The following is an 11,814-nucleotide window of genomic DNA, read 5'->3' on the forward strand; positions in this document are numbered from 1 at the left end:
GGTTGTGATTAAGCAGTTGTGCTAGTACTTCCCTATAACGCCCCCAGTTAGTATTCCGGTGATTTCGAAATCCCGTAGATGTATTTGCTACATCTTTGAGCTCAAACTGAATGTATTTGTGGTCAGAGAAGGAATTCTCTTTTGACACATGCCAGTTTGAAATCATATTGTGGATCAAGTCAGAGGTAAGTGTAATATCAAGTACCTCTTTCCTATTCTTGGTTACAAAAGTGGGTTCATTACCAATATTACTTATGAGTAGGTTAGTGCTTGATAAATAATCAAACAAGTACTCACCTCTCTCATTTATATCAGAGCTACCCCATACCGTGTGATGGGCGTTAGCGTCTGAACCAATTAGGAGACCATATTTTTTCGATTGCTCGTCCGCAATTGCCTTCCTCAAGGTGTTTCCTGGAATTGGGCTGTCGTGGCCAAGGTAGGAGGATATGAGCCAGTAGGTGGCTTTATCCGTTGTTAGGACAGCGGTGGTGGTGTCTTTGTCGTGGTGTAATTGAACTAATAGATTTGAAAATTTTAATGTCATCATCATTACATTAAAACGGAGGAGTTTTTTATAACGGGTGTTATGTCATTTATATATAAGATAAATAATAAAGGACCTAAATGGCTACCCTGTGGAACACCAGAGTTGACGTAAAATTGGTCGGAGAATTAATTTCAGAATATAACGCTATAACTTCTGTTCTTGAAATAATACGAGATCCACGTCAAGAATTTGTCGTTAAACCCTAAGGCCTTAAGTTTATGGACTAAAGTCTTGCGACACAATTTGTCAAAGGCTTTGCTGAAATCTGTGAATACGCAATCTACTTGCTTACGATCTTCGAAGGAGTCAAGGTAGAAAGAAGTGAAGTGAAGTAGGTTTGTAATTGTTAATTTGTTCTGGACGAAACCATGTTGATTTTCACATACAATTGAATTACAATTAAAGGATAACATCTTACAGATAATGGACTCAAATAGTTTGGGAATAACGGAAAGTTTGGCCATAGGCCGGTATTTCATTATTTCATTCTTAGACTCTTTTTTATGAATCGGAGTTATAAATGCACTTTTCCATAATAGTGGGAAAACTGAGCTTCTAAGAGATTCATTGAACAAAACAAACAGAGGGTACGATAAATGAGACACACATTTTTTTAAACACATGATGGTACTCCATCAGGGCCAGGGTGAAAACAGTCATCAAGTTCTGAGACACAACGAACAATTGAATCCTCACATATTGTCAAGTCAAGTGAGTTAAGGTGGGGATAATTTTGGGCTGGAAAGAATGAATCGTTAATTTGAAAAGAAGGAGGCACGTCGAAAGCATCTTTAAAGAAATTAGCAAACATATTTGAAATTATTTGGGAGTCATTACTTGTTGTGTTATTAAAAGACATAGAGTTTGGGTAACCGTCAGTTTTTCTTTTACTTTTCACGAAATCCCAGAAGTTTTTTGGGGTCTTTTTCAATTCATTTTCAATTTTTATAATATAGTCAGAGTATAGAATATTGGAGTAGTCAATGAAAATATTTTTAAGTTCGGAGTAAATCCTGAAGTCTTAGTAAACTAGAGCATACTTAATTTTAGCCATGCCTTATTTCTTTTATTTTTTAAGTTTTTTAATTAAGTGTCAAACCATGGTGGAGTTTTAGATTTATAGCGAGATTTTCGTAATGGCATAGTTTCATAAAAACAGTTAAAAATAATACTGTACAAATTTAGTCACATGTCATCAATATTACGATTGAGGAGCATTTGATTCCAGTCAACATTACACAATAAGTTAGTTAGTTCATTAAAGTTACATTTTTAAAATTGAATTCGAGTTTTTCATTTGATGTATTAGGGATATTGCATGCATTTATATTCAGTGATATATTTAAAGCTGGATGGTGACGGTCTTCTTTTACTAGTTTAAGATCGGCTGGAGATACAGCTACGTCAGTATTTATCGTGTAGGAGAAAAATATTAGCTCTAAATATTTGTTGTATTGATTGGCAACCCCATTAAATTGAACAAGTCCCCAAGAAGCTAAACCATCAATAATTGTGAATTCATTGGTTCTCGTTTGACTGATAGCTGTAAGATAGTTGGAATCTGATGATTTTGTCGTTGTTTGGAAGATTGAAATCACCTACGATCAGCAGTTCATCATTATGTTCCATTTGGTCGTGGATCTTCTCAGTTTAATGCATGCAATTTTCATAGACAAAACTGGTAGATCTTGGAGGTATGTATACTGAGTTGATAAAGAGATAACCTGTTTCCAATTTGATTTTAATACATAGCAAATCGACGTCAGAAAGATCAAAAGTATCAATCAAAGTGCATATAAGGTAGTTTTTTTTACCGCGAATAGTATTCCACCATATTTGATTTTTGTTTGTGAATTGAAAAGCTGAAAAAGTAAATAATATCAAATAAAAATATCGATTGATACCGCAATTGAAGAAGATATGGATTTCTTAGAGCAGTTTGAGTTATTTGGAAAATATACAAAACACGGTTCAATTCATTTAAATAAGATACAAGAATTTTTAGGAATTATATCGTTTATATAAAGAAACAGGCACATTTGTTTATTTAATCAAGAAGCCTTAAACTAAAGATCAAGAATCACGACATAAGTAATTCTCTATGAATACGTCCCAATGTGTTTGCGATTTAAAGAATAAGTTTATTGTAAATTGTTTCGATATTTAATAAAATTTGATATTTTTCAGAGCAAAAACCTTAATAATGAAGAAAATACAAGTTCACTTCATTAAATAAAAAATAAGTCAAATTGCAGGGAAGGAGGTGTAATAATGATCAATTTATTTTACAGTCTGTGTTTTAATTTTAGATGCTGCCAATTATATACCATAATGCAGTAAGCAATTTTTCTCAAGGCAGAGCAAAAAAGTCGCTGATTCAAGCCGAGATCAGTTGTGTAAATACGAATCGAAATATTCATATCGTGGTCAAGTGTAAATTTTAATCTTCTAGATGTAAATCCAAGCTTGTAGTACCAAATGTCTTACTATATCGCTGTCACTGAAGGACGACAGGGATAGTTAGCTGGGTGGCAAAGGTGACGTATGTACATAGATCAGGTAGCTGATCCGTCGATGTCGATTTGAAGCAACCAGCTGAGATAATAAAGCATCTCCTAAATGAGGGTATCCTTTGAATGAAAATTGATAAAGTAATACTAAAAATAGTGAATTAACTAGAATCACGCAGAAGAACATCGACACAAAACTAAAATCCTAAATTGTGTTTTTGTGACATGGTCCGATTGGGATTTTAAATTTGCTTCGCAAAAGAATGTCAACGAAAACGACTAAAGCCACAAGTTTTGAATCTATGGTTCTACTTAGTAGACCTATTCCGGGAATGGTATAATTATAACCTAATTAATTGCATTGTGCGTTCGTTGACTAGAAGGCTCATGAAGGCAAGATTACTTTAAGTAGTTTTACATAAGTCACAAACTTTGAAAGCACTAATTAATGTTTTTTGCAGCACCTAAACAAAACAAAGCGGTATTGCAACAAACTCTGCAATGGGGATCGATTTAACTCTGGGTTTATTTTATTCGACGACATGCTAAAAATATCATCCACTGTCCACTGACACTCTACGTTCATCGTGGCGCAGCTTGTTTTTAAACACCGATGCCGATGCCACTGATCTGATGAACGAAGCCACCCTAGTTGTCAAGACCATGAAGATCTTGACTATTTTCGAATTGCTGTAGATGATATTAATTTGGTAAGTGTTGCCTACTGTAGTAATGAAGTTAAGTGTAGATAATTTTGTTACGGTAAATTTTACAGTAACAAAAACCAGCCTTTGGCTGTTTTCTTTTTCCCGTTGTGGCTGCAAAATATCGGCAAAGTTGAGGGCAACCATGGTCTCATCAACCACAGCTGTATCTAGCCTTTATTTTGCAAAAGCAACAAAAACAGGTGATAGAGATCGAGAACGAGTTCTTTCGACAAGGTTGAAAATGTCGGCGGATGAGCCGAAGAAGTATGTGGTCAGGCGGACACTGCTTAGACAATAACAATAACAACATATTTTTATTTTAAAGATTTAATGTAGATTTAATAACATAACATTTAAACGCTTGTGTAAAAAATGGGTTTTTAAAGTCGATTAATTTCATATTTGGTACGAAATTCACACCTCGAACCTGCGCGATATTAATAGTAATAGGAAAATGCCTAGTTTAGACTTCTTCTCGATTTTTGTTTTTCTTTGAACTTTCTCGAAAATAAGAATAGTTGAGAAGGAGCTGAACTCGCCATTATGTTTCGGCAAGTTTTGGAAACTCATCCAACAACTTGTCGAAACCGTGATTATGTTTGTGAAAGTAAAGTTTCGATGAGAGTCAACAACGGTGGCCTTCCTGATGAGTGTAAAGCTTCCAGGAAGCCGCGGTACCGTGACCGACAATCACGAAAACGAATATTTGTGTTGAATGAATGTGTGTGTGACTGGAATGGTCGAGGGAGGAAAAACTAGTTTTAAATTAGCTTGGAAGGCACTCTAGATAGAGCCTTGCAAGCGACAAGTTAAAGAGCAGCAAAAAGTTCGAGGAAGTGTCAAGAAGAAAAGAAAGATTGAGAAGAAGGATAGGAAATCTGAAAGTCGAGGAAATTAAATGGAAAATTTAAGAGTTGGGGGTCGAGGTGTGAAGATCGTGGAAAATAGGAAAGGAGACAAAGGAAAAGATAAGTAGTTCTTTTGTTTTTGTTCATTTGTTCGGTTCGTCGATATATATATAAGTTAACACTTCACTCACAAACCAAACAATCTGGAAGTCATAAATTCCATTGTTTATGATGACCAAGCGATACGACTCAACCAAACCACCACTTGAGCGAGATCGGAATGCCATTAAACGAAGTACATGTGCATTGGTTCAAGTTACGATGAACAACCCCCATCCAAATGAGAAACACCAAATAGCAATACTCCGGTCAAGATGTTCTTCAATCCAAATCCAGTCGTCAAAAGCGCCAGTCGTCTTTATTAATCTTGTAAAATAATTTTGTATCTTTTTAAGTTTAGATAAATAAAGTTTTTTTAAAAAAAGAAAAGTTAATCGAAGAACTTAATTTATATATACAGATATAAACGCGTCCGGTGTTAAGAGCCCATTTTCTTTTGTGAGTTATTTTCTTTGTTTAATTTAAATTTCATTCGTTTGTAATTTTCACTTTTGTTTTGGAAAAAATTTTGGTTCTTAGTCCAGAGATCTTCAATCCCACGGTTTTCCAAAGAAATAAATTCTTAAATTCAAAAATCAAACGTTTGTTACTTTTTTTTAATCGCTTCACTCATCATAAGAGTTTTGGAATTTTCTTCTTCGGTTTGTAAAAAAAAAATTCCTGGCGCCCAGTTTTATTGCAGCGTACCCCACTGTAGGTACTTGCAATAACATATTTCTAAATTATAGCAATTTGATTGAGTTTATAAATCAATCAACATTGTTATAATTTATATAAACAAATTCTTCCAAAAGAACCTAGCCCAGCTGAGCAGCGGCGGTTACAGCTTCGTCAACGAGCTGTATTGTTGCGCTTTTTTTTGTTCTCTTCTCTGTGTCGAATTTGTACTCGGTTGAATAAAGGAAATATATTATCTAGAGTCCCGTCCCGACTTAATGGGTTTGCTCTCTTTCGGCTACAAACTAAATTGAGAGAATTTTGCCCGTTAGCATAAGTATGTGTTAGTTCTCCCGTGCATTTCTTATGGGAAAATCCAGATTCTATGTAGTTTTTATGGGCTTTTGGTGAAGTTTGCACAATTAGGGGGAAAACAATATGAGGTGAACTCAGACGTGCAAAAAAGAAATCCTTTGAATTCAAAAATTGAAAAATGAATGCAATATTTTAAGAAAAATGAATCTTACAACATCTTTTAAGTGAAAACTGTGCTAAAAATAATATTTGAATGCTTTTGGCACACAAATTCTATGGTTTCCATGAAAAAAAAAAATAGATAAAATCGTGCTGAAAGTATAGGCGCACCCTAGAACTGCAAGGCGAATGTGGCTCGATTTGAGTTTAATCCTTTTTTGACGGATTAACAGCGAGGTGAGTATTTTGACAATTCTGCGAAAATGTAAACAACAAAATTCAGTATCAATAATGCAAATGAAGGTAAAACAAAAATATGAATTTATTGAAATAAAAATATACAAATAATGAATTTAATGAATTTAATTTAATTCACAGATAAAGAAGAAACCAAGGATAATGTTGCAACAAGAAAAGTGGAATCCCCCAAGTAGGAAGCCAGCAACGCCGACATATTTATTATGGAGTGAAGAGGTACAAATTTAAGGTAAATGTGTTCACATTAATTTTACACTCATATTATATGAATATTGTTTTGTTTTGTCTTTTAGTTAAAATTACAATTCACAACAAGACTTTGTTCCTGGCAATCAAATCAAATCGCTCTATTCTGACGGCTTATATCCTCATTTTTAGCCCTGTAGAAATGAGAAGGACCATTTACAGCTAAGGAATCGATGTCGCAGAAGGCTGAAAAGCTTCGCTATGCAACCAGGCAGGCTTCATTTGTCGAGATGGATATACAAGTCGCGAGTTGATATGAAATTGAGGAATCTCTTTACTTGGAGGTCATTCATATCCAAGCCAACTTGAACAAATACAAGTTGAATCAATTGCAGCTTTTGATGGCATTAGCACATTCACGTCATGTGTCACCATCTGTGCAATGCAAAGCACTTCTTTCAGCCAGCTACGGATAGGCAAAAAATTGCAGTGTATGCAAGTCCTTCCTCATGATGTGAACAATAGTTAATTTAATCTACAGTCAGTTTTTCAAGACAGTACCTACCACCGAGGATTTGATCGGTTTCAGTATGTTCTTTTTTTGCAGAAATTCACATTTCAATATCTTCCTTTTACATTTTTTGGCGAACTTTGTGATGTAGCTGGTAAGGATATTTTTATAAATAATAAAATAAGAACTATCTTAAATTTGTCTCTTTCTAATTTTAATTGTAGGTATCTGGGACTTAATTGAAATACTTTCCTTCATTCATGACATATTGCTGTCGATGCTATCAACATCTTCAATTAAACCCGATTCCAGACTTACTCTTTCTTATCAATTATGGTTTTTGAGATATTATTTTTTTTTTTTGTAATTCGAAAGCACTTACAGGCCTTTCGAAGCTATCAATTTCATGAAATAGTTTTTTTTCAAAAAAATGTGATGATGAATCTACAATATCTTCCTTCTATATTCCGTTTACATTTTTTTCTATTGCTTATTACAGATTTGTAGTCTTAAGATTATAACAGCAAGTTCTTGTAATACATATATAAAATTTAAAAAAAAAAATAATTTTGAAAATGGGTATTTCTTAGTTTTAGCACATGTAGCTAAAATCGGAGTTCGGATTCGTAATCAGTGTCAACAATTAGACGAACTATTTAAAACTATACTACAATTAAAATCATGGGTTTTTTAAAACTTCAGGTAGAGTCAAATAAGAAATGACTTAAACTGTAGATAAAAGCAAAGACATGTATCTTGCAAATTCATCTTGCAATTTAAAGTTAAGGGATACGTCATGTTTTACCGTTTTTGGTTGTTCTTAAAATGTATAAAGGGTATATCTTAAAAACCTGATGTGATAGAAAAAATGAAGGTGAGGTTTGAAGTCAGGATAACTTAATCCTCTCAAAAAGTATAATTTTGTAGACCACTGTTATCAGACTCAACTGAATTTAAACTTCGCACTCTGACGCAAGAAAAAGAGTGTCTGGTTAATGCTGTTGGGCACAGAAAATCACGAAGGAATAGGATTAAAAATATTAGATTTATAGTTTCCTTGTATTGAAAATATGGCTAGATTAAAAACATTCAACCGAAAAGAAGTGTTTTTCGACACATTTACATATATTTTTTTATTATTAAAAGCAAAGAATTACATTTCAACATTCAACAGTGTGCAAAATTGCACACAATTTAAAAAAAAAAATAAAATTATTTAAAAACTAGCAGCGCTACGACGAACCTTGTTCATTGCAGGATTTGTTGCAATACCGCTTCGTTTTGATTTGTTGCTGGAAAAAAAAAACAATTAGTGCTTTCAAAGTTTGTGCTTTATGTTTAACTTACTTTGAAGTAGTCTTGCTGTTATGAGCCTTCTAGTCTTATATTATACCATTACCGGAATAGTTCTCATAAGTCGATCCGTTCATTAAAAAATTGAGGAAAGTCGTTTGTGACATTCTTATGCGAGGCAAATTTCAAAATTACAATCGGACCATGTCACAAATACACAATTTCTGATTGTATTATTTTTGGACATCTTTGGCAGGTGAAGGTTGCGGGTTCTCAATTCTAGAAACATCATTAGAGTAGTTTGTAGGGCATTTCTGTGGTCTTCTATGTGATTCCAGTGAGAAAGTTGCACTCTGTAAAACCAGAAAATTGTGCTTTAGTTGCAGCTGCAAGAGTCGTTTTTTTAGGTTGGCTTGCATCATATTTCTGTGCGGAGGACGTTGGAAATCCTAAAGAAACATAGAATTTAATATATCCATGTTAAGATTGCTCGTAAGTAAATGAATTAATTTAACTGGTTTGCCTGCATACTCTGGCGTTGCTGGTGCTGCTTTTGTTCCAAAACTGGGCGGTCGACTATTCAATAACAAGTTTGGCGCTAGTCAAGTATATTATTTGAATAATCCATAGCTAAAAAAAGTAACTAAAATATTATTTTGTTTGTTTTGAGATTCTTTTTTTAAACGTAACTACTTGAACTCCGAGTAGAATAAGTCTCATTGTTTTCTTCTAGTTTCTGGTCTATTGTTTTTCCAATTAAACACAATCGAAGCTCTTGATTGTTAGGGTTTTTAATCTGAAAAGAAATAGTTTCTATTAAATATTTAGACAAAACAAAATAATTTACAAAAACTTACTTGTAGAATCTCAAATTAAATGTTTTGTTTTTGAAATCAAAATTGTGGAACTGTCATTTTTGACAAGAATTCAATCTGACATTTTGCTTTGTTTCCACCACTCACATGTATTCACCGATACGGAATTTGAGAGAGTTCACCTCGAATAAAATTTGAGGGTGTTTCAGGTAGGACGGGACTCTAGATAATTATTTCGTCTATGCTCGGTTGAGTGCAAGTTGCATCGTGGTTCGTCGCTACGCAGCCGCCGTAGTCGGTTTATTTTGTTGTGATAATTTGTTTGGAATAGTTAAGATTATATTAATTATAATTAATAATAATAGTAAAAAAAAAGTGTAACAATTTAAGAAATGTTTATCTATTTTTGACACCGGTAGTCAAAGTAACTTCATACGCAAATCTGATGTGCGGACGCCGAATAATATTTCGAATATTGCTGCCATGTCAAAATATACCGGTCTTAGAAAACAAAAACTGATGACATACGGGACAATCAAATCTGAAATAAAATTAAAAAAAAAAGTGTTGCGGGAATGTATTTTTACTTGTAGTGCCAGATGAAACAATGGCCATTCCATTAATATTAGGTCGTGAGTTCTTAAACTCGTTTAATATACACTTATGTCAAATAAATAACAAATGTAAATCTTTAAAAAGTTTTAATAAAAATCCATTTGATAAACAATTGCATTTCTGTGCGCTTAACTCAAACATTGTTAGTAATTTAAAAGTAGTAGAATAAATTACAAAGCGCCGCGAAGCATTCGAAAGGGGTTTGCGGCACAGATGATATAATTTTAAATGATTTTATGTCAATTGAAATAGAAGTGATGCCGTCCGTTGCGTTGTAGTGGCTCAAAGCTTTTTTGAATATCTTAGAACGCCTGAGAACTCTACTATCGTGTAGGTATCCTAACTCACCACAGCTGATGTCTATGAATTTTGTATCCGCATCGAAGACAGCATAGAGGAAATATATTATATAGAGTCCCGACTTAATGGGTTTGGTCTCTTTCGGCCTACAAGCTAAATTGGGAGGATTTTGTCCATAAGGATAAGCATGTGTTAGTTGTCCCGTGCATTTCTTATGGGTAATGCCTCTTGCTAGGAATTGACAAATTCTCCAAGAGTAACTATTGTCATGAAAAAATGCTTTCTCAAAATTAGCCGTTCGGAGTCGGCATATAAACTGTAGGTCCCCACCATTCCTGACAACATTACTCGCACACAGGAATGGTTGAGAGTTGTAAGTCACTAGGCATTGGTTCTCAACGGACTATCGCGCCACCCAATTTATTATTTATAAGCTAAAAACAGAATAAATTATGCCGAAAGTATAGGCGAACCCTAGAACTGCAATGCGAACGTGACCCAATTTGAGTTGTACCCAGTTAGTTAGAAAAGCTACGTTAGTTGGAAAAGCTACGGGTCTTATCGGTGATCCTAGTGGCAAAACAAAAACAGAACGAAATAAACTAGGGTTGTCGGTCATTGAGACAAATTAATTGCTATAGAAAAACACCTTAATAGAATATACAAGAATCATCAGGATTGACTTTGGGTAACTATAATAGACAGGTCACAAAAATTCCATAAGTTTCTTTTTAGCCCAATCCCCCATTTTGCTTTTTTCTCTCCACTCACATGTATTCACCGATAGCGAATTTGAGAGAGTTTACCTCGAATTTGGGAGAGTTCACCTCGTCAGGTAGGACGGGTACCGGTCGGGACTCTAGATAATATATTTCCTCTATGGAAGACAGCTTGCAGGATAATTGTGAACTGTGCTTGCGATTGTAGTAGCACACTTTGTCGGTCTTTATAGCTGCGATTAGAATGTTGGTGCAGTCTATTGAGCCTAGAACACCAGGTATTCTTTTTTGTTTCTCGATTTTTTGGCAGTTTTCGGTGACAGCATTTCCCGGAGGCCATTTAATGTAGTTTTGTCCTTTGGATACTAGTAACTTGCAAATGCGATTAACTACAACCCATGAGAAAAACTGGGATTTGAAATATTCTTCACTTAAAGATTCAGTGGTCATTATCTAAAGTGGCATGTTTAGTATCTTGAGTCTTCGAGACTAGTATGCTCTTCAAAAAACATTCCTGGGATGAACTCATTCCCGCTGGCACTGGACTCGATCAATTCACGCAAAAGCTGCAATTGTTAAATCAACTTTGTTTTATACAATCTCAATTTCCAGATGTTTTCTTATCATTTCTTTTTGAAAATTGTCAATTTGTTTTACTTTAGTCAGTTTTGTTTGCTAAGTTAATTTTAACATTTGATTTTCAAAAAATTTTCTTCTATTTGTGTGTTTTTTTGAATTATTATTCTAACAGGTCTTCTTTTAGTTCTATCAATTTTTAAATACAAAAATCTAACTACTGCGCATATTCTCACTGTACTATTTATGGAATTCATCACCCGGCCTTTGACTTTAATTCTTTGTACAATCACTTCCAGTGTTGGACGCACTCCTTTCTCGTAATCATAATGGGTAGCCTATGTGCTGGCAGTCCTTTGCAATCATCGCAGATTTTTGATTCAACGGATCACTTTTTTGAACTGCTGAGCTCACTTCATAGTTTTTTCCCCCACGGTTTAGAAACACAAATTGCAAAGCAACTACATTCATAATGGCTTGGTCCCATAAGAAATGCACGGGATATTTAACACATGCTTATCCTAATGGAACAACTCCCCTCAATTGATCTTGTAGACCGAAAGAGGTCAAACCCATGAACATAGAGGAAATATAGTATCTAGAGTCCCGACTTAATGGATTTGCTCTCTTTCGGCCTACAAACTAAATTGACAGAATTAGTAAGTGCATTTCTTA

General features: G+C 34.3%; 1 long non-coding RNA gene across 1 annotated transcript; it reads right to left on the reverse strand.

Annotated features, from left to right (window-relative positions):
- Positions 1-8,053: 8,053 nt before the first annotated feature.
- LOC129948520 (uncharacterized) lies at positions 8,054-10,373 on the reverse strand. Its single transcript, XR_008781894.1, has 5 exons — positions 8,972-10,373; positions 8,808-8,910; positions 8,630-8,744; positions 8,169-8,563; positions 8,054-8,113 (listed from the first exon to the last, which is right to left on the reverse strand). It is a non-coding gene; the product is annotated as an uncharacterized LOC129948520 (long non-coding RNA).
- Between the last annotated feature and the right edge of the window lie 1,441 nt (positions 10,374-11,814).

Source organism: Eupeodes corollae, chromosome 2, assembly GCF_945859685.1.
Source record: "Eupeodes corollae chromosome 2, idEupCoro1.1, whole genome shotgun sequence".
In the NCBI taxonomy this organism is placed as follows: domain Eukaryota; kingdom Metazoa; phylum Arthropoda; class Insecta; order Diptera; family Syrphidae; genus Eupeodes; species Eupeodes corollae.